Source organism: Ranitomeya imitator, chromosome 4, assembly GCF_032444005.1.
Source record: "Ranitomeya imitator isolate aRanImi1 chromosome 4, aRanImi1.pri, whole genome shotgun sequence".
Taxonomy (NCBI): Eukaryota; Metazoa; Chordata; class Amphibia; order Anura; family Dendrobatidae; genus Ranitomeya; species Ranitomeya imitator.
Window position 1 is genome coordinate 236,431,778 of NC_091285.1, and position 25,327 is coordinate 236,457,104.

Here is a 25,327-nt window from a genome sequence, read left to right on the forward strand (position 1 = left end):
GAGACACTGGGAGCTGCAATCAAGAGAGGTGAGTATGTGTTTTTTTTTTTTATTGCAGCAGCGGCCATGGCACAGATTTATGTGCAGCATCTATGGGGCACAATGAACGCTGCAGAGCACTATATGGGGCATCTGTGCAGCATCTATGGGGCACAATGAACGCTGCAGAGCACTATATGGGGCATCTATGGGGCACAATGAACGCTGCAGAGCACTGTATGGGGCATCTGTGCAGCATCTATGGGGCACAATGAACGCTGCAGAGCACTATATGGGGCATCTGTGCAGCATCTATGGGGCACAATGAACGCTGCAGAGAAATATATGGGGCATCTGTGCAGCATCTATGGGGCAATATGAACGGTGAAGAGCAATATATGGGGCATCTGTGCAGCATCTATGGGGCAATATGAACGGTGAAGAGCAATATATGGGGCATCTGTGCAGCATCTATGGGGCACAATGAACGCTGCAGAGCACTATATGGGGCATCTGTGCAGCATCTATGGGGCACAATGAACGCTGCAGAGCACTATATGGGGCATCTGTGCAGCATCTATAGGGCAATATGAACGGTGCAGAGCACTATGGGGCATCTGTGCAGCATCTATGGGGCACAATGAACGCTGCAGAGCACTATATGGGGCATCTGTGCAGCATCTATAGGGCAATATGAACGGTGCAGAGCACTATGGGGCATCTGTGCAGCATCTATGGGGCAATATGAACGGTGCAGAGCACTGTATGGGGCACAGATATTGGGCAAAAATGAACGGTGCAGAGCATATATGGGGCACAGATATGGGGCAATATGAACGGTGCAGAGCACTATATGGCACAGCTATGGGGAAATAATGATCTATTTTTGTTTTTGAAATTCACCGGTAAATGCTGCATTTCCACCCTAGGCTTATACTCGAGTCAATAAGTTTTCCCAGTTTTTTGTGGCAAAATTAGGGGGGTCGGCTTATACTCGGGTCGGCTTATACTCGAGTATATTATTATTATTATTATTATTATTATTTATTGTTATAGCGCCATTTATTCCATGGCGCTTTACATGTGAAGAGGGGTATACATAATGAAAACAAGTACAATAATCTTAAACAATACAAGTCATAACTGGTACAGGAGGAATGAGGACCCTGCCCGCGAGGGCTCACAATCTACAAGTATATACGATAAGTATTTGGTCAGAAACAAAATTTCATCTCAATACTTTGTAATATATCCTTTGTTGGCAATGACAGAGGTCAAACGTTTTCTGTAAGTCTTCACAAGGTTGCCACACACTGTTGTTGGTATGTTGGCCCATTCCTCCATGCAGATCTCCTCTAGAGCAGTAATGTTTTTGGCTTTTCGCTTGGCAACACGGACTTTCAACTCCCTCCAAAGGTTTTCTATAGGGTTGAGATCTGGAGACTGGCTAGGCCACTCCAGGACCTTGAAATGCTTCTTACGAAGCCACTCCTTCGTTGCCCTGGCGGTGTGCTTTGGATCATTGTCATGTTGAAAGACCCAGCCACGTTTCATCTTCAATGCCCTTGCTGATGGAAGGAGGTTTGCACTCAAAATCTCACGATACATGGCCCCATTCATTCTTTCATGTACCCGGATCAGTCGTCCTGGCCCCTTTGCAGAGAAACAGCCCCAAAGCATGATGTTTCCACCACCATGCTTTACAGTAGGTATGGTGTTTGATGGATGCAACTCAGTATTCTTTTTCCTCCAAACACGACAAGTTGTGTTTCTACCAAACAGTTCCAGTTTGGTTTCATCAGACCATAGGACATTCTCCCAAAACTCCTCTGGATCATCCAAATGCTCTCTAGCAAACTTCAGACGGGCCCGGACATGTACTGGCTTAAGCAGTGGGACACGTCTGGCACTGCAGGATCTGAGTCCATGGTGGCGTAGTGTGTTACTTATGGTAGGCCTTGTTACATTGGTCCCAGCTCTCTGCAGTTCATTCACTAGGTCCCCCCGCGTGGTTCTGGGATTTTTGCTCACCGTTCTTGTGATCATTCTGACCCCACGGGGTGGGGTTTTGCGTGGAGCCCCAGATCGAGGGAGATTATCAGTGGTCTTGTATGTCTTCCATTTTCTAATTATTGCTCCCACTGTTGATTTCTTCACTCCAAGCTGGTTGGCTATTGCAGATTCAGTCTTCCCAGCCTGGTGCAGGGCTACAATTTTGTTTCTGGTGTCCTTTGACAGCTCTTTGGTCTTCACCATAGTGGAGTTTGGAGTCAGACTGTTTGAGGGTGTGCACAGGTGTCATTTTATACTGATAACAAGTTTAAACAGGTGCCATTACTACAGGTAATGAGTGGAGGAAAGAGGAGACTCTTAAAGAAGAAGTTACAGGTCTGTGAGAGCCAGAAATCTTGATTGTTTGTTTCTGACCAAATACTTATTTTCCACCATAATATGCAAAAAAAATGATAAAAAAACAGACAATGTGATTTTCTGGATTTTTTTTTATCTCAGTTTGTCTCCCATAGTTGAGGTCTACCTATGATGTAAATTACAGACGCCTCTCATCTTTTTAAGTGGTGGAACTTGCACTATTGCTGACTGACTAAATAATTTTTTGCCCCACTGTAGCTGAACTAGAGCGGGTGCAGAGAAGAGCGACCAAGGTTATTAGAGGACTGGGGGGGGCTGCAATCCCAAGATAGATTATTAGGCTATGTGCACACGCTGCGGAAACGCAGCGGATTGGACTCTGCGGATTTGCAGCAGTTTTCCATGAGTTTACAGTACCATGTAAACCTATGGAAAACAAGATCCGCAGTGCACATGCTACGGGAAAAAAACACGCGGAAACGCAGCGTTGTTTATTCCGCAGCATGTCACTTTGTGCAGATTCCGCAGCGGTTTACACCTGCTCAATAGGAATCCGCAGGTGTAAAACTGCACAAAAATCACAGTAAATCCACAGTGCGGATTTACCAAAATCAGTGCGGAAAAATCCGCACAACATTCCGCAACGTGCGCACATACCCTTACACTTGGGGTTATTTAGTTTGGAAAACAAAGGCTTAGGGGTGATCTTATTATAATGTATAAATATATGAGGGGACAGTACAAAGACCTTTTCACTCGTAGACCTGAGACAGGGACAAGGGGGCATCCTCTACTTCTGGAGGAAAGAAGGTTTAAAGGGAAGGTGCCATCAAAAAAAATTATTTACAGCAATTGTAAAAATGTAAAATATTAATGTTTACATTTTCTTAAATATTATCGTTTATAATTTAGTAAAATATGAAAAATAATTTGAAAAGGTTTGGCATTTCCACTTTTAAACACTAGTGGGAACAGCTACTGAAATTTGACAAAGCTAGTGTACAACTAGCTCACATTACAGCACTGCAGTAATTATGGGCGGAGTCTGCTGACCTGTGTGATGTCTCCTCTCCTTCTGGGTGTTTGCTAAGGGATAAGAGAGGATGATATTCAGGAACCCAGCGAGGAGCCATTTTGTTGGTGATTGCAAAGTTATACTGACAAGTAGACAGTCACCGAGGATGGCAGGCAGCCAGGATTCTGGGAGATATATGGTGGAGGGAGCAGGGTGACAGCAGCACAGAGTATTTCAGGAGAGCAGTGTGCTGGTCTATGGGGGCCCCCTGTTCGGTATGCGGAGCAGCCAGGGATTGTACATAGAGTGCTGTCTTTTATACACATGAATAGACCGTCTGCTCCACAGAAATCCAGGAAATATTTGTGCAGATTGATGGCCTGTTCTGATCCAGACATTGCATGCTAAGACCCCATTCCCCTCCTCAGATCCTGTCCTGGCAATGTGTGAAAGCGAGGTGACAGGCGCAGTCCAGGGTGCCGCTGGGAAGGAAATGTAGCCATATAGTAACAATAAAAATGAGACCCCTCTCTTCAGCTGCCTCACCAGCCTTCCCCTGACTGCACCTAACTGGAGGTCATGCTTTACCCTCTATTACCCCAGACCCGCGTGCAGGTGCTCAGCCAGAACCACCATAGAATGGGTCCGCTTTCTGAAGATAATACTGCCATAGACCGGCTTCACACTCAGCGTATGAAAATACGGTCCGTATATTACGGCCGTAATACGCTGAAAAGTCCCGAAAATAGTCGTCCGTAGCTCCTCCGTAGGCAGGGTGTGTCAGCGTTTTTTGCGCATGGCATCCTCCGTATGTAATCCGTATGGCATCCGTACTGCGTGGTTTTCTCGCAGGCTTGCAAAACCAACATACCGCGATAGAAGTGACCCATGTGTCCCAAAAAGAAAAAAAAAAAAAATATATATATATATATATATATATATATGTCAGTAGACACATATATATATATATATATTAATATTTTTTCCAGCGCTATACAGCTTGAAAGCCGGTAATTCAATTACCGGCTTTTTCTTTCTCCTTCCTAAAACCCGACATGATTTGAGACATGGTTTACATACAGTAAACCATGTCTTCTCTCCTTTTTTTTGCAGATTCCACACTACTAATGTCAGTAGTGTGTATCTGCAAAATTTGGCCGTTCTATCTACTAAATTAAAGGGTTAAATGGCGGAAAAAATTGGCGTGGGCTCCCGCACAATTTTCTCCGCCAGAGTAGTAAAGCCAGTGACTGAGGGCAGATATTAATAGCCTGGAGAGGGTCCACGGTTATTGGCCCCCCCCTGGCTAAAAACACCTGCCCCCAGCCACCCCAGAAAAGGCATATCTGGAAGATGCGCCTATTCTGGCACTTGGCCACTCTCTTCCCATTCCCGTGTAGCGGTGGGATATGGGGTAATGAAGGGTTAATGCCACCTTGCTATTGTAAGGTGACATTAAGCCTAATTATTAATGGAGAGGCGTCAATTATGACACCTATCCATTATTAATCCAATTGTAGTAAAGGGTTAAATAAAACAAACACATTATTTAAAATTATTTTAATGAAATAAAAACAATGGTTTTTGGAGTATTTTATTCTACGCCCAATCCAGTCACTGAAGACCCTCGTTCTGTAAGTAAAAAAACATAATAAACCAACAATATCCTTACCCTCCGCAGATCTGTAACGTCCAACGATGTAAATCCATCTGAAGGGGTTAAAATATTTTGCAGCCACGAGCTTTGCTAATGCAATGATGCTCATGGCTGCAAAAACCCCGGAAAATGAAGGTAAAGTAGGTCAATGATCTATATTTAGCTTCATTTGCGGTGAGGCGCCCTCTGCTGGCTGTTCTTAGATCGTGGGAACTTTCCTAGAAAGCTCCCAGGCTTTCTAGGTAAGTTCCCACGATCTATGAACAGCCAGCAGAGGGCGCCTTACCGCAAATGAAGCTAAATATAGATCAGTGACCTATATTTAGCTTCATTCCCCGGGGTTTTGCAGCAAGGAGCAGCCTGCATTAGCAGAACTCCTTGCTGCAAAATGTTTTAACCCCTTCAGAAGGATTTACATCGTTGGACTTTACAGATCTGCGGAAGGTAAGTATATTGTTGGTTTATTATGTTTTTTCTTTTACAGAACGAGGGTCTTCAGTGATTTGATTGGGCGTTAAATAAAATATTACAACAACCTTTGTTTTTATTTCATTAAAATAATTTTTAATAATGTGTGTGTTTTTTTTTAACCCTTTACTACAATTGGATTAATAATGGATAGGTGTCATAATTGACGCCTCTCCATTATTAATTAGGCTTAATGTCACCTTACAATAGCAAGGTGGCATTAACCCTTCATTACCCCATATCCCACCGCTACATGGGAATGGGAAGAGAGTGGCCAAGTGCCAGAATAGGCGCATCTTCCAGATGTGCCTTTTCTGGGGTGGCTGGGGGCAGGTGTTTTTAGCCAGGGGGGGGCCAATAACCGTGGACCCTCTCCAGGCTATTAATATCTGCCCTCAGTCACTGGCTTTACTACTCTGGCGGAGAAAATTGTGCGGGAGCCCACGCCAATTTTTTCCGCCATTTAACCCTTTAGTAGATAGAACGGCCAAATTTTGCAGATACACACTACTAACATTAGTAGTGTGGAATCTGCAAAAAAAATGGAGAGAAGACCTGGTTTACTATATGTAAACCAGGTCTCATATCATGTCGGGTTTTAGGAAGGAGAAAGAAAAAGCCGGTAATTGAATTACCAGCCTTCAAGCTGTATAGCGCTGGAATAAATATTAATATATATACATATGTGTCTCACTGACATATATATATATATATACCTATTCTATGTGTACACATTTATTCTACCTATTGGACTGGAAGCTGTCAGTGTGATTTTACTGTACACCGCACTGAATTACTGGCTTTTCTCTCTAACACCGCTGCGTATTTCTCGCAAGTCACACTGCTTGTCCGTGTGTAATCCGTATTTTTCACGCTTCCATAGACTTTCATTGGCGTATTTCTTGCGCAGTACGGTGACAAACGCAGCATGCTGCGATTTTGTACGGCCGTAGAAAGCCGTATAATACTGATCAGTAAAATACGGCAGATAGGAGCAGGGGCATAGAGAATAATTGTGCCGTATTTTTTGCGAGTTTTACGGACGTAGTTTCTGCGCTCTTACGTCCGTAAAACTCGCAAGTGTGAAGCCGGCCATAGTGTTCTCACATAATACCGCCATATAGATCACACACAATTCTATCAAATAGATCACACAATACTGTCATAGAGTTCTCACATAATACAACCATATAGATCACACATAATACCACCATATAGTAACATAGTAACATAGTTAGTAAGGCCGAAAAAAGACATTTGTCCATCCAGTTCAGCCTATATTCCATCATAATAAATCCCCAGATCTACGTCCTTCTACAGAACCTAATTGTATGATACAATATTGTTCTGCTCCAGGAAGACATCCAGGCATCTCTTGAACCCCTCGACTGAGTTCGCCATCACCACCTCCTCAGGCAAGCAATTCCAGATTCTCACTGCCCTAACAGTAAAGAATCCTCTTCTATGTTGGTGGAAAAACCTTCTCTCCTCCAGACGCAAAGAATGCCCCCTTGTGCCCGTCACCTTCCTTGATCCTTGATATAGATCACACATAATACCACCATAGTGTTCTCACATAATACCACCATATAGATCACACATAATACCACCATATAGATCACACATAATACCACCATAGTGTTCTCAGATAATACCACCATATAGATCACACATAATACCACCATATAGATCACACATAATACCACCATAGTGTTCTCACATAATACCGCCATATAGATCACACATAATGCTGCCAGTGTTCTCACAATACCGTCATAAAGATGTCACATAATACCATCAAACAGTTCTCACATAATACCACCATATAGATCACACATAATGCTGCCAGTGTTCTCACATAATACCGCCATAAAGATGTCACATAATACCGTCATATAGATCACACAATACCGCCACATACTTCTCACAATGCCGCCACATAGATCTCATATAATACCGCCATATAGATCACACAATACCACCATATAATTCTCACAATACTGATCAACCATAATACCACCGTACAGATCACATAATACCGTCATATAGATTACACATAATGCCATAATACAGCATGACGCCCGCAGCTCCTGTTATCGCACGCACTGAGTTGTGTGTGCAATGGGGAAAGACATGCAGGGGGAGAGGAGTGCATAGGAGAGGATTAGATACACGGTTCACCAGACAGTATCACACAGGATAAGATTAGATACACGGCTCAGCAGACAGTATCACACAGGATAAGATTAGATACACGGCTCAGCAGACAGTATCACACAGGATAGGATACGGCTCAGCAGACAGTATTACACAGGAGAGGATTAGATACACGTCTCAACACAGTATCACACAGGATAGGATTAGATACACGGCTCAGCAGTCAGTATCACACAGGATAGGATTAGATACACGGCTCAGCAGTCAGTATCACACAGGATAGGATTAGATACACGACTCAGCAGACAGTATTACACAGGAGAGGATTAGATACACGTCTCAGCACAGTATCACACAGGATAGGATTAGATACACGGCTTAGCAGTCAGTATCACACAGGATAGGATTAGATACACGACTCAGCAGACAGTATCACACAGGATAGGATTAGAATCACAGGGTAAAAGAAAGTTCTACTTCCGCACTGCCCCGATAATCTGACCCCAATGTGCACAACAGCAAAAACCACATGCAAAGGGCGTATATGGCTGATAATTTCCTTTTCATTACCAACGGGGTGCTGCATCCAACAAAAGCATACAGAGTTCATAAAGGAAAAACGAGGAAAAAGATTGGAGCGCACTTACCCAGGTAAAATAGTCACCACTTTATTTAGTGCCACTTTGCACGAAACGGCCGTTGTCCAATCTTTATCCACTCCCTTCCCTGCTTTTTGTACAAAGTCCTAATAAAGTGGTGACTATTTTACCTGGGTAAGTGCGCTCCAATCTTTTTCCTCGTTTTTCCTTACAGGAGAGGATTAGATACATGACTCAGCAGGCAGTATCACAGGAGAGGATTAGATACACGGCTCACCAGACAGTATCACAGGAGAGGATCAGATACATGGCTCAGCAGACAGTATCACACAGGATAGGACTAGATACACGGCTTAGCAGTCAGTATCACACAGGAGAGGATTAGATACACGGCTCAGCAGACAGTATCACACAGGAGAGGATTAGATACACGGCTCAGCAGATAGTATCACACAGGAGAGGATTAGATACACAGCTCAGCAGACAGTATCACACAGGAGAGGATTAGATACATGGCTCAGCAGACAGTATCACACAGGAGAGGATTAGATACACGGCTCACCAGACAGTATCACAGGAGAGGATTAGATACATGGCTCAGCAGACAGTATCACACAGGATAGGACTAGATACACGGCTTAGCAGTCAGTATCACACAGGAGAGGATTAGATACACGGCTCAGCAGACAGTATCACACAGGAGAGGATTAGATATACGGCTCAGCAGACAGTATCACACAGGAGAGGATTAGATACACGGCTCAGCAGACAGTATCACACTGGAGAGGATTAGATACACGGCTCAGCAGACAGTATCACACAGGAGAGGATTAGATACACAGCTCAGCAGACAGTATCACACAGGAGAGGGTTAGATACATGGCTCAGCACAGTATAGTAATAGATACATGGTCTGATGTCCTGATGAGGAGCTGCAGTGAGAGGTCGGAGCAGCACAGAGCCTCCACCATCCCCCTCTGTTACCTCTCTGCAGCTCCTGATAAGAGGACATCAGACGGCAGCACTTCATCCTCAGCGATTCTAGAGATTAGAGCCAGGGCACCAGGCAGCATAGACGAGGACAGGGAGCGGCCGGCTGCTGACAGTGTGAAGGGGGTGACAGATCTTGCTGCCCCTCCTATAACCGCAGCTCTCAAGTCTTAAGGTACCGTCACACTAAGCGACGCTGCAGCGATACCGACAACGATGTCGATCGCTGCAGCGTCGCTGTTTGGTCGCTGGAGAGCTGTCACACAGACAGCTCTCCAGCGACCAACGATCCTGAAGTCCCCGGGTAACCAGGGAAAACATCGGGTTACTAAGCGAGGCCCTGCGCTTAGTTACCCGATGTTTACCCTGGTTACCAGTGAAGACATCGCTGGATCGGTGTCACACACGCCGATTCAGCGATGTCAGCGGGAGAGCCAGCGGCGAAATAAAGTTCTGGACTTTCCTCAGCGACCAACGATCTCCCAGCAGGGGCCTGATCGTTGGTCGCTGTCACACATAACGATTTCCTTAACGATATCGTTGCTACATCACAAAAAGCAATGATATCGTTAACGATATCGTTATGTGTGACGGTACCTATAGTGAAGCAGCTCACAGATAAACTGTGGGCTCCAGAAAGATGGTGCCGCCCTCCTCCCTCTGCTGTGATGAGGACGGCCCAGGGAGCATGGCCAGATCACAGCAGGGAGAAGCTCAATACAAAGGATAGGGTCGGATGCCGCCCAATGAGTCCTGTGCCCAAGGCAGCCGTGAGTGCAAGTGTCGTGCTGGGAATCTTACACTCTTGCAAAGCAAAGTGACGGCGCCCAGTGGCTGCAAAAAATAATAATAAAAAAGATATTAAAGTTAAAAAAAAAAAATTGTATTAAAAATAATTGTTTATATAAACAATCATTTTTAATACAAAAACAAAATTGCGACACCTTCCCTTTAAGCATAATAACAGATGTGGATTCTTTACTGTAAGAGCAGTGAGACTATGGAACTCTCTGCCGTATGATGTTGTAATGAGTGATTCATTACTTAAATTTAAGAGGGGACTGGATGCCTTTCTGGAAAAGTATAATGTTACAGGGTATATACACTAGATTCCTTGATAGGGCGCTGATCCAGGGAACTAGTCTGATTGCCGTATGTGGAGTCGGGAAGGAATTTTTTTCCCCAATGTGGAGCTTACTCTTAGGCCGGCGTCACACACAGCGTATGAAAATACGGTCCGTATATTACGGCCGTAATACGCTGAAAAGTCCCGAAAATAGTGGTCCGTAGCTCCTCCGTAGGCAGGGTGTGTCACCGTTTTTTGCGCATGGCATCCTCCGTATGTAATCCGTATGGCATCCGTTCTGCGTGTTTTTATCGCAGGCTTGCAAAACCGACATACGGCTATACAAGGGATCCATGTGTAAAAAAAAACAAAAAAACCATATATACTGTCTATATATATATATATATATATATATATATATGTCAGTAGACACATATATGTATATATATTAATATTTCATCCAGCGCGATTTAGCAGAAAGCCGGTGATTCAATTACCGGCTTTTGCTTTCTCCTTCCTAAACCCGACATGATATGGGACCTGGTTTACATACAGTAAACCATCTCATATCCCCATTTTTTTTGCATATTCCACACTACTAATGTTAGTATTGTGTATATGCAAAATTTGGCCGTTCTAGCTAGTAAATTAAAGGGTTAAATGGCGGGAAAAATTGGCGTGGGCTCCCGCATAATTTTCTCCGCCAGAGTAGTAAAGCCAGTGACTGAGGGCAGATATTAATAGCCTGGAGAGGGTCCACGGTTATTGCCCCCCCTGGCTAAAAACACCTGCCCCCAGCCACCCCAGAAAAGGCACATCTGGAAGATGCGCCTATTCTGGCACTTGGCCACTCTCTTCCCATTCCCGTGTAGCGGCGGGATATGGGGTAATGAAGGGTTAATGTCACCTTGCTATTGTAAGGTGACATTAAGCCAAATTAATAATGGAGAGGCGTCAATTATGACACCTATCCATTATTAATCCAATACTAGTAAAGGGTTAAAAAAAACACACATTATTAAAAATTAATTTAATGAAAAAAACACAAAGGTTGTTGTATTAATTTATTCTACTCTCAATCCACTCACTGAAGACCCTCGATCTGTAAATAAAAAAAAAATAATAAACCAAGAATATACATACCTTCCGAGGATCTGTAAGGTCCAACGATGTAAATCCATCTGAAGGGGTTAAAATATTTTGCAGGCAGGAGTTCTGTTAATGCAGCGCTACTCCTGCCTGCAGAACCCCGGAGAATGAAGGTAAAGTAGGTCAATGACCTATATTTAGCTTCATTTGCGGTGAGGCGCCCTCTGCTGGTTGTTCCTAGATCGTGGGAATTTTCCTAGAAAGCTCCCTGGCTCGAGATCATAAGAGGGCGCCCTCTGCTGGTTGTCCTCATATAAACTCGAGCCAGGGAGCTTTCATCACTAATTGTCAGTAGTTTATAGAATAAAAGAACAATTTACATTTTAATCAAAAATATACCTATAAAGAGAAAAATCAGACAAACTGAACATTTTACAGTGGTCTCTTAATTTTTGCCAGAGCTGTATATGAATGGCATTAGGTGACCGAGCATGCACAGTCAATGTACTATACTGTCTTTTGTCGCCATTACTAACAATTTCCAAAGAGCAGAAAGGCGGGCACCGCACTGAAAATATGTTAAAGAAGATCGACCACGTGCATATATAAGATACACAGAACAAAAAAAGAAAGAAAGACTATGCACACAGTGGGATCAACTGCATATAACAAATTTTATTATCCAAAACACCTCACCCCGCACAAAAGGCACAGTAAGGAAAAGCACACATTTAAAAACAATTAAAACAAAAACAACCTATCCACATCCCCCCCAAAAAACCAGTCACAGGGATCCACATAATAACTTTATTTGATAGGACCAGCTATTGTATGACTGCCGTGCCCATACTACTTTTTGGGGCACGCTTATTCCTTTTTCTCCCCCTGGATACCTATGAGGGACTGACTCGGTAGCAGGTTCTGCTTTACTTGGTAATGTATTAGATGGGGTGCCAGATTTAGGACATTGCACTTATGGGTCATACCAGTGAGCTTCTCTGGTCTAGTGTTTGACGTCCTTTTTTGGACAATATTACACATCTATCACAGACCAGTGGTGCGATTGGGGTATATTGGTCACATGTAGGATCGAATTAACATACTCTCTTTAGTCAGACCTCTTTAGTGGGCAGTACTGGATATTAGACAATCATATGTGTTGATGTTATTCTGCCCTAATCCTTTAATGTCTGCTATATGATTTATATGTTATTATGTGGATCCCTGTGACTGGTTTTTTGGGGGGATGTGGATAGGTTGTTTTTGTTTTAATTGTTTTTAAATGTGTGCTTTTCCTTACTGTGCCTTTTGTGCGGGGTGAGGTGTTTTGGATAATAAAATTTGTTATATGCAGTTGATCCCACTGTGTGCATAGTCTTTCTTTCTTTTTTTGTTCTTGTCGCCATTACTATGCGCAGTGGTAACATGAGATTTCTCCATCTCTGTCTGCTCTATTCTAGTGCAATAAAAGGGATCGTAAATACTGAGTCGACAGAGGCGGTGGAGTATAATTTCCTGCTGCACAGTGGTACATGAGTCTCCTACCTTGAGTACCTTTGTATATGTTTTCCCTGGCATTTTATTGAAATACAATAGAGCTGATTGGTGGAGGATTCTAACATTAAAGGAACGCACCGCTACGCTGATGACCGGTTGACTGTGCATGCTTGGCCCGCTGACTGATGTCAGTCACAAGGCAGACAACACTAATACCTCCAGGAGATGCCATGCTTATTATAAAAGGTAAATATCTTTAAAACCATGCATTTTTTATTAAAGGGAATCTGTCAGCAGGTTTTTGGTGTGCAAGCTGGGGACAGCATGAGATAAGGGTTAAAACACAGAATTCAACAGTTTAACTTATCAAGCAGTGTGCTGTAGTTTACTTACAATGAAGGTTTTATCAGTATGATATTATCAATAGTGTGACTACTAGTAATACTGCACTTGCTAGTTTAACTCCGCACCCTCCAGTGATTAGTAGCTCACTGTCTATAGACTATTTACATAAAAAGCCTGGGGTGAGCCAGATTAGCTTTTCCAGCTCTGCTGCATTTAAAAATTCTGATTGTGTCAGAACTACTACACCCAGTAATCTAAGTGATACATTTTTGGATTCAGGGTCTCTTTGACTACATCATGCTGTTGTCAGATGAGGCAGCAAAACACTGTTGACAGATTCCCTTTAAAAGGTGTGAAACTGTGAATTGCTTAAATGCCTAAAATAACATTTTCCTTCACAAATTTATATGATGGTGGCACAACTCCTTTAAATGAGAGATTACTACTAGTGATGAGCGAGTGTACTCGTTGCTCGGGTTTTCCAGAGCATGCTTGGGTGTCCGAGTATTTTTTAGTGCTCGGAGATTTAGTTTTCATCGGCGGCAGCTGAATGATTTACAGCTACTATCCAGGCTGAGTACATGTGGGGGTTGCTAGGGAACCCCCACATGTAATCAAGCAGACTAGTAGCTGTAAATCATTCAGCTGCCGTGATGAAAACTTAGGCTATATTCACACTTTGCGGATTTTGCTGCTGATCTGCAGCAGTTTCCCATGAGTTTACAGAACAATGTAAACCTATGGGAAACAAAAAACGCAGTGCACATGCTGCGGAAAAAACCGCGCGGAAACGCTGCGGATTACATTCCGCAGCATGTCACTTCTTTTCTGCGGGTTTTCACCTGCTCCAATAGAAAACTGCAGATGAAAATCCGCAGAAGAAACCACAGTAAAAAACGCGAAAAATCCGCAGTAAAAACCGCAACGGGTTTTCAATGCGGATTTTGGAATTCTGCTGCGGAAAAATCCGCAGTGGAATCTGCAAAGTGTGAACATAGCCTAAATCTCCGAGCACTAAAAAATACTCGGAGGTCACCCGAGCAACGAGTACACTCACTCATCATTAATTATTACCTTATAAATTGCATGTTTTATGTGAACTGCCAAATATGTGGAAATCAAACAAGTTCTTGATAAAGGAGCGCAGCCTTTATGTGTAAATAATCGCACACCCCTTGATATATTGTTTTTCTTTTACTTCTGTGTGTAAACCTTGGCTTTATGTGAGATTTGCATTTTGGGGTAAAATAATACCAATTTGTCACAAAATCCCATGAAGGTTGGATGTGGCTGTTAACAACCTGTCAAGATGGGAGCGATTTTTAGGGTATCTGTTTTCAGGAAATGTGTATGGGGTGCACTTCTCATTGTCTGTAATCCCTGTAATTTGTCAATTTTTTTTGTGCCTCCAGTGACTTAGCGTTATTTCCACCTGCACATCTTTACATAAGTGGTGCATTTGAGGGGTTAACTTTTATTTTTAGGGCTGCATTTTGACAATGACGTGTTTATTTTCACAAAAGATATGGGTATGGGGGTCTAATTTGATATGTTTCTGTATTTTAATTTTGGTGTTATTTTTGCATTTCAAGAAGTGCAAAATTTGTCCTTGCCATCAGTGGTGTGAAATTTACTAACCCCTGACTCCAATCCCTGCTGTTAACTGTTTAACTTCAGCTGTCAATCTCTGACAATGGCATTAAAGGTTTGGGGTCACTGGGGTGTGAGTTCCATGGCCCCTGCTCTATGATTATGACTCAGGGGTCTGTTATACCAGTACTTCTATAAAGCACAATCACAGGCACGTGTATTACAGTATATAGAATAAATAGGGTAGCTAGAAATAAAGTAAAAAAATTTAAAAAAAAACAAAATATTAAAAACCTAAAAATTTGAATCCCACTTTTTTCCAATTAAAATGGATACATAAAAAATTTAAAAAACAAACAATTTCTTTATCAACATGTCCGTAAAAGTAAACAATACCACCAGAATTACTGTTTTTGGGTGACCTCATTTCCCCACAAACATTGTGTGTATCCCAAAATGGTATCAATAAAAATATCACTTTGCCATGCAAAAACGAGCCCACTTTCAGCTTCATCAGCAGGAAAAAAAAGTTAGTGTTCTCAGAAAATAGCTACATAAAACAATTTTTGTTTCACAAAATTCAGATTTTCTTTTTCTTTTTTTATCGCTAGTAAAATAAATAAATAAAAAACTACGCAAGTTTGGTGTCGCCATAATTGTACTTGCCTGAAAAATCATTTTGCTTGGTCATATTTACCACTAAATAAACGCTGTAAGAAAACAAAACAAAAAAAAAAAGAATTGGGTGAGGTTTTTTTTATTTACCCTTTCACTTCATTTGGAATTTGTTTTCTATTTTTTAGTGCATTGCATGGTAAAATGAATGGTTTTATTCAAAACTGCAACACATCCCCCAAAAACAAGAAATCATACAGCTATGTCGATGGAAAAAAAATGCTCTTGGAAGAAGGGAAGAAGGAGAGGAAAAACGAATGCACAGAAATAGAAAATTGTCCATGGCAGCAATGGGTTAAAATGTATGGCAACCTTTTATTTTTTGTGCAGTTTTAAAAGAAAGCACAAGTCAGGTTGAATCTATTTTCAATAATGTTTTTGCTGCTGAAGGATTATACTGTTTGCTTTATGGAATATGTGGAAATACAGGTTTCATACAATGTGGATTGAAGAGATGACATAATTGGATTATGTAACGGTGCCAAACTGAAAACTTCTAAAGTGCAGTTTAAAAGGGTCAATCAAGATATTTCAAGGGCCAAAAAGGGCACAATTGAAACATGACTTTTAACTAGCCCTTTGTATTTTTGTAAATACCAAACATAAATTCATTACATCGACAGTCATGTGAAAAAGTGTTTGCCCCCTTTATGATGTCCTGTTCTTTTGCATGTTCCATATCACCAAACAAAATATTAGACAATGATTACACAAGTAAACATAAAATGCAGTTTCAAAATGAAGGTCTTTATTGTTAAGGGAAGAAGAAATCCAAACCTGTGTGAAAAAGTGATTGCCCCATAAACCTAATAACTGATTGGGCCATCCTTAGCAGCAACAACTGCAATCAAGCGTTTGCGATAACTGGCAATACCTATGCCAAAATGGTATGGCAGTTTTCCTTTTTGGATGCTGCCCTTCCCGTGGTTGTTCCTTCCCAGTAAAAGACCTGGCTATTTATTGCTTGCATTGAGAAACACGTGATGGTATCTCCGCTGCTTTTCTACATGCATTTGCATATTTCCCATAAGGGATGGGGGCAGTGTTCTGGATCACTGTGTTGAGAAACACGTGATGGTGTCTCCGCGGTGTTGGATGTTTTGATCTCCCCGAGATCATTCATCCTTATGTTTATAGACCTTTTTAGTAAACACTAGTGATTGTCTTACCGCTGTCTCTAGCATCATGTCCTCCCTCTATCTGAAACTAAACCTGTCAAAAACTGAACTCCTCGTGTTCTCTCCCTCTATTAACCTACCTTTGCCTGACATTGCCATCTCCGTGTGCGGGTCCATCATTACTCCAAAGCAACATGCCCACTGCCTTGGGGTCATACTTGATTCCGAGCTTTCATTCACCCCCCACATCCGATCACTGGCTCGCTCTTCTTATCTGCATCTCAAAAACATTTCTAGAATTCGCCCTTTTCTTACTTTCGACTCTGCAAAAACTCTTACTGTTTCACTTATTCATTCTCATCTGGAGTATTGTAACTCTCTACTAATTGGCCTCCCTCTTACCAAACTCTCCCCGCTCCAATCTGTGCTGAATGCTGCTGCCAGGATCATATTCCTCACCAACCGTTACACCGATGCCTCTACCTTGTGCCAGTCATTACACTGGTTACCCATACACTCAAGAATCCAGTACAAAACTACTACCTTCATCCACAAAGCACTCCATGGCTCAGCACCACCCTACATCTCCTCTCTGGTCTCAGTCTACCCTACCCGTGCCCTCCGCTCCGCTAATGACCTCAGGTTAGCATCCTCAATAATCAGAACCTCCCATTCCCATCTCCAAGACTTTACACATGCTGCGCCGATTCTTTGGAATGCACTACCTAGGTTAATACGATTAATCCCCAATCCCCACAGTTTTAAGCGTGCCCTAAAAACTCATTTGTTCAGATTGGCCTACCACATCAACGCACTAACCTAACTATCCCTGTGTGGCCCATTCCAAAAAAAAGAAAAAAACATAATCAGGTTCATCGCAACATGTTCTCATACACTTTATGCAGTTATTAGCCCTCTGTGTCTGTACTGCTACATACTTAGGCAGTTAACTGGTTCATGCAGCTTTACATGAACACCCGAGCCTTACACTATGGCCGGTCCGAATAACTAAAGCAATTGTTACCATCCACCTCTCGTGTCTCCCCTTTTCCTCATAGTTTGTAAGCTTACGAGCAGGGCCCTCACTCCTCTTGGTATCTATTTTGAACTGTGATTTCTGTTATGCTGTAATGTCTATTGTCTGTACAAGTCCCCTCTATAATTTGTAAAGCGCTGCAGAATATGTTGGCGCTATATAAATAAAACTATTATTATTATTATTATTATTATTATCAAAGTCTATTACAACTCTTGGCCATCTACTAAGGTGAATAGCTTTATAATAATTATAGGGCTCAGGCAGTCATAGGCCCTCCTCTTGTGTTTGGGAGTGTGAGGAGCTTAAAAGGTAGCCTAGTCATTTTACCCTTCCATATAAAGCGTAGGATCAGAGATCTTAGGTTTTTGAAGAAAGTAGGCGGAAGGATTAAAGGTACCATATTCATATTTTAAAGTATAATGAGCATTAGGTATGCTTTGAATATGTTAATCCTTCCTACCCAAGATAATGTGGGGAGGTCATAGGACTTCATCGTTATTTCTATTTTCTTCAATAATGGGGAGAAGTTAAAATTAAAGAGGTCAGCGGGGTCCTTGGTTCCCAGATCCCCAGATATTTCATGGGGGTTGTGGACCAGTGAAAGGGGGTCAGTTTCTGAAGTTTAACTAATTGGCAATTTGAGAGAATTACATTGAGAGCTTCTGATTTAGAATAGTTAATTTTAAAGTTAGATAGTTGGCCAAAGTGGTTAAGTATACTTAAGATTTCGGGGAAAGCTTTAATTTGATTAGTGACGACAAATAGGAGGTCTTCTGCAAAGGCTAGTGTTTTTATTTCCAATTTACCTATTCAGAGGCCCTCGATTTGTTCAGTTTGCCTGATTTTTTGGATTAGAGTCTCAATAATCAATATAAATAGAGATGGGGACAGCGGGCACCCCTGTCTGATGCCATTGCAAATCTTTAGACTATTTGATAGAGTGCCGTTCACCCTGACCCTTGCTGTGGGAGCGGAGTATAGAGAGAGAATTGCTGAGATAAATTGTGGTGGAAAAGCAAATTTGAGAAGTACTTGTTCCATAAATCTCCAGGTCACCCTATCGAACGCTTTTTCAGCATCTGTGGACAGAAGGGCCTCGTCTTTTAGCGTACATTATAGATTGGAGTATTTTGGTTGAATTGTCCTTACCTTCCTGCCCTCGGACAAACCCTGCTTGGTCAGAATGTATTAATTTGGGGAGAATGTCTCTTAATCTATTTGCTAGAATTTTCACCCATAGCTTTGTGTCTGTATTAAGAAGGGAAATTGGTCTATAGCTTCCGCAAAACCTTGGGTCCTTTCCTTCTTTTGGTAGAATTGTGATAAACGCTTCTAGAGCCTGTTGAGGCGGGAGGGTCCCTGCGAGGAAGGAGTTAAAGAGGGCTACTAGGAGTGGTAGTAGCGGTTTTATTAGTTTTTTATAATATATTATTGGGAGGCCATCTGGGCCTGGGGCTTTCCCATTTAGGATGGATGAAAGGACGTCCAGCACCTCTTCAGCTGTGACTGGCGCTTGTAGAGATGAGCATTCATCCCTCGAAAGCGATGGGAGTTTTAAAGGGGACAGGAATTTGTCTATGATATCTAAAGCTTTGGCAGGATCCCTCATTCCCTCAGGCAGATCTATGTTGTAGAGGCGTTCGTAAAAATTTTGAAATTCATTAGCGATATCAGTTGACTCAGTTACCATCGAGCCGCTGGGGGATTTCAAATTCGTTATATAGGTGTGGCCTTTGCGCTTTTTCAAGAGGGAAGTCATAAGTTTACTACTTCTATTGCCGTGTAAATAAAATCTCTGTTGGCATCTCATGTAGATTTTCGCCGATTGAATATTTAAAAGGTCTTTTAGGGTGGATCTGAGAGCTGTAAGCTCCACCTGGGCCTCAACTAGTTGTGATTTTTTTATGAAGTTTTTCAACTATCTGATGAAGAACTGAGAGAACCTCCCTTGACCTCTGTTTCTTCAAGTACGAACCCAAAGCTATGAATTCTCTTCTTAGAACAGTTTTGTGTGCTTCCCATACCGTTGGCGTAGAGGGGCCAGAGAGGGAGTTTTCTTTGAAAAAGAGGCCGAGGATGGTTGTGAATTTGGTAAAGTGTGAAGCGGAATCTAGAAGTGTTTCGTTTAGTGTCCAAGTGAAAGAGGGTTTCGGCATAGTACTAACAAACATTTCCAAAAAGATCGGGGCGTGGTCAGACAAGGAGATAACATCTATGTCTGCTGATTTTACTAGTTGTAGATGTGAGGATTGGACAAGCAAATAATCAATTCTGTGATAGTTGTTGTGAGGTGGGGAGAAGAAAGTGTAGTCTTTTGATGTGGGGAATAAAGGTACCGTCACATTTAGCGACGCTGCAGCGATCTAGACAACGATCCCGATCGCTGCAGCGTCGCTGTGTGGTCGCTGGAGAGCTGTCACACAGACAGCTCTCCAGTGACCAACTATGCGAAGTCCCCTGGTAACCAGGGTAAACATCGGGTTACTATGCGCAGGGCTGCGCTTAGTAACCCGATGTTTACCCTGGCTACCAGTGCTAATGTAAAAAAAAACAAACACTACATACTTACATTCCGGTGTCTGTCCCCCGTCGCTGTGCTTTCCTGCACTGACTGTGAGCGCCGGCTGGCCGTAAAGCACAGCAGTGACGTCACCGCTGTAATCTGCTTTACGGCTGGCCGGCGCTGACAGTGCAGGGAAGCAGAACGCCGAGGGACGCGACAGACACCGGAATGTAAGTATGAAGTGTTTTTTTTTTTTTTTACATTTACACTGGTAACCAGGGTAAACATCGGATTACTAAGCGCGGCCCTGCGCTTAGTAACCGATGTTTACCCTGGTTACCAGTGAAGACATCGCTGAATCGGCATCACACACGCCGATTCAGCGATGTCTGCGAGAGATCCAGCGACGAAATAAAGTTCTGGACTTTCTGCTCCGACCAACGATGTCACAGCAGGATCCAGATCGCTGCTGCGTGTCAAACACAACGATATCGCTATCCAGGACGCTGCAACGTCACGGATCGCTGTGATCGTTGTGAAGTTGGTCAGTGTGAAGGTACCTTAAGATTCTCTATGGGTCGGTCAGATTTAGAGATTGGAGGCCCAAATGGAGCTTTCTGTGAGAATGAAGATATGCCCGATGAGGTGTCCAACAAGGGGCTAAATGGGACATTGAAATCCCCTCCCACTATCCGGAGGCTCTCTTTAAACAGTCTAATAATGTCCATAACCCTGCAGATCCAACTGATTTGATTGTTATTGGGGACATACAGGTTGCAAAAGGTGACTTGTGTATTAGCTAAAAGCCCTTTAACCAAGACGTATCTCCCGTCTGAATCTGATAAAGTGTCTTGTAGGATGAATGGGACATTTTTTTTATTGCAATGCTCACACCTTTAGATGCTGATGTGCCTGCACTATGGTACCAGGTAGGGAAAATCGACTGCGACATGTCTGGGACACTGCCCGTTTTGAAGTGGGTCTCCTGTAAAAATATAATGCTAGAGTTTTTAGAGTGTAGGGATCTCCATGATTTGGCCACGTTTATTTGGGGAGTGTATACCCTTGACATTGTACGAAGCTATTTTTATAGTGGCTAATTGTGGGTCTTTACATGCCATGGTTTAAAAGTAGTGTAGTTAGAGAAACAGTAGCACATGTGTACCCAACTAGAAAGGTGAACATAAGAACAAGTATAACAGTTGTAACAGTTAAAGCAATTGGGGGGAAAATGGTTAACATATCAACAAAAACAATCCCATCCACTGCAGAGGTTGGGGCACGTAACTTCCTCCAAGGCAGATGGAACATTCTCCTATAGGCGCGCCGGTGATAAAAAAAAAAAAAAAAGGGGGAAACATATTAAATGTGGTGCCAGCAAGCCCTTTTAGAGTATCTGTGGAAAAAAGTGGTTATAATAAGAAGCGAATTAACGACGCCTTACGGCGCGCAAATTTTTGCCTGTAGGACATTATTGCAAGAGAGCTTGGCTGAGTAGATTACACAAGAAGGAAAACACACAGCAAGTCAGCAGGATCTAGGAGCAACATGGCAGATGTGACAACCTACATGGTGAGCTGCAGCATGTGCTACATGTTCACAGATCGACCAGAAGAAGAATCAAGTTTCACCTGTCAGAAGTGTAGACTAGTGGCCCTTTTAGAAGAAAAGGTGCGGGGTCTGGAAGAAAGAATAGCAACTTTGAAACTCATCAAAGAGAATGAAGACTTTCTAGACAGAACAGAAGCATCTCTACTGGTCACAGAAGGTGAAAAAAGTGTCAGAGAACCTCCAAAGCAGATGAGTGGAAGCATGTGACCAAAAGAAGCAAGAAGACCATGGAGAAATCACCAACCACACAACTAAAGAACCGATATCAAATCTTTGTAGAGGATGAAGATGGCACACCTAAGGATGAAGCAATACCAGCAAGCAAAAAAGAAAAGGGCACACAGCAACAAGTGACAGCAAAAAGTACAGCCAAGAAGCAACGAAGAGTGGTGGTGGTGGGAGACTCACTACTGAGAGGCACAGAAGCAGCCATCTGCAGACCGGACATAACTGCAAGAGAAGTATGCTGCCTTCCAGGTGCGATGATCAAGGATGTGACCGATAGGATACCAAAGCTCTTTAGCTCCAAGGACGTCCACCCATTTCTTCTGATACATGTTGGCACCAATGACACGGCAAGGAAGGACCTACCAACAATCTGCAAAGACTTTGAAGAGTTGGGGAAGAAAGTAAAGGAACTGGATGCACAGGTAGTTTTTTCTTCTATCCTTCCAGTATACGGGCATGGCACCAGGAGATGGAACAGGATCCTTGATGCAAACAACTGGCTAAGACGATGGTGCAGACAACAAGGATTAGGATTCCTGGACGACGGTGTGAATTACTTGTACGATGGACTCCTCGCCAGAGACGGACTACACCTCAACAAACCTGGGAAACACACATTCGCCAGAAGACTCGCTACACTCATCAGGAGGGCGTTAAACTAGAAGAAGAGGGGACGGGAAGAAAAACATTAGACTCGAACAAAGAAGATCCACGAAAACATACTCAGAAGGGACAAAGAAGATCCAAAGAACAAAGGGAACAAAGAAGATCCACGAAAACATACTCAGAAGGGAGGTAAGAACATTTCTAAAACAATCCACAGTGAGGAGATTGGAACAAAACAAAATCCTCTAAACTGCATGCTCGCAAACGCCAGAAGCCTGACAAACAAGATGGAAGAACTAGAAGCAGAAATATCTACAGGTAACTTTGACATAGTGGGAATAACCGAGACATGGTTAGATGAAAGCTATGACTGGGCAGTTAACTTATAGGGTTACAGTCTGTTTAGAAAGGATCGTAAAAATCGGAGAGGAGGAGGGGTTTGTCTCTATGTAAAGTCTTGTCTAAAGTCCACTTTAAGGGAGGATATTAGCGAAGGAAATGAGGATGTCGAGTCCATATGGGTCGAAATTCATGGAGGGAAAAATGGTAACAAAATTCTCATTGGGGTCTGTTACAAACCCCCAAATATAACAGAAACCATGGAAAGTCTACTTCTAAAGCAGATAGATGAAGCTGCAACCCATAATGAGGTCCTGGTTATGGGGGACTTTAACTACCCGGATATTAACTGGGAAACAGAAACCTGTGAAACCCATAAAGGCAACAGGTTTCTGCTAATAACCAAGAAAAATTATCTTTCACAATTGGTGCAGAATCCAACCAGAGGAGCAGCACTTTTAGACCTAATACTATCTAATAGACCTGACAGAATAACAAATCTGCAGGTTGTCGGGCATCTAGGAAATAGCGACCACAATATTGTACAGTTTCACCTGTCTTTCACTAGGGGGACTTGTCAGGGAGTCACAAAAACACTGAACTTTAGGAAGGCAAAGTTTGACCAGCTTAGAGATGCCCTTAATCTGGTAGACTGGGACAATATCCTCAGAAATAAGAATACAGATAATAAATGGGAAATGTTTAAGAACATCCTAAATAGGCAGTGTAAGCGGTTTATACCTTGTGGGAATAAAAGGACTAGAAATAGGAAAAACCCAATGTGGCTAAACAAAGAAGTAAGACAGGCAATTAACAGTAAAAAGAAAGCATTTGCACTACTAAAGCAGGATGGCACCATTGAAGCTCTAAAAAACTATAGGGAGAAAAATACTTTATCTAAAAAACTAATTAAAGCTGCCAAAAAGGAAACAGAGAAGCACATTGCTAAGGAGAGTAAAACTAATCCCAAACTGTTCTTCAACTATATCAATAGTAAAAGAGTAAAAACTGAAAATGTAGGCCCCTTAAAAAATAGTGAGGAAAGAATGGTTGTAGATGACGAGGAAAAAGCTAACATATTAAACACCTTCTTCTCCACGGTATTCATGGTGGAAAATGAAATGCTAGGTGAAATCCCAAGAAACAATGAAAACCCTATATTAAGGGTCACCAATCTAACCCAAGAAGAGGTGCGAAACTGGCTAAATAAGATTAAAATAGATAAATCTCCGGGTCCGGATGGCATACACCCACGAGTACTAAGACAACTAAGTAATGTAATAGATAAACCATTATTTCTTATTTTTAGGGACTCTATAGCGACAGGGTCTGTTCCGCAGGATTGGTGCATAGCAAATGTGGTGCCAATATTCAAAAAGGGCTCTAAAAGTGAACCTGGAAATTATAGGCCAGTAAGTCTAACCTCTATTGTTGGTAAAATATTTGAAGGGTTTCTGAGGGATGTTATTCTGGATTATCTCAATGAGAATAACTGTTTAACTCCATATCAGCATGGGTTTATGAGAAATCGCTCCTGTCAAACCAATCTAATCAGTTTTTATGAAGAGGTAAGCTATAGGCTGGACCACGGTGAGTCATTGGACGTGGTATATCTCGATTTTTCCAAAGCGTTTGATACCGTGCCACACAAGAGGTTGGTACACAAAATGAGAATGCTTGGTCTGGGGGAAAATGTGTGTAAATGGGTTAGTAACTGGCTTAGTGATAGAAAGCAGAGGGTGGTTATAAATGGTATAGTCTCTAACTGGGTCGCTGTGACCAGTGGGGTACCGCAGGGGTCAGTATTGGGACCTGTTCTCTTCAACATATTCATTAATGATCTGGTAGAAGGTTTACACAGTAAAATATCGATATTTGCAGATGATACAAAACTATGTAAAGCAGTTAATACAAGAGAAGATAGTATTCTGCTACAGATGGATCTGGATAAGTTGGAAACTTGGGCTGAAAGGTGGCAGATGAGGTTTAACAATGATAAATGTAAGGTTATACACATGGGAAGAAGGAATCAATATCACCATTACACACTGAATGGGAAACCACTGGGTAAATCTGACAGGGAGAAGGACTTGGGGATCCTAGTTATAATAATAATAATTTTTATTTATATAGCGCCAACATATTCCGCAGCGCTTTACAAATTATAGAGGGGACTTGTACAGACAATAGACATTACAGCATAACAGAAATCACAGTTCAAAATATATACCAAGAGGAGTGAGGGCCCTGCTCGCAAGCTTACAAACTATGGGGAAAAGGGGAGACACGAGAGGTGGATGGTAACAATTGCTTTAGTTATTCGGACCAGCTATAGTGTAAGGCTCAGGTGTTCATGTAAAGCTGCATGAACCAGTTAACTGCCTAA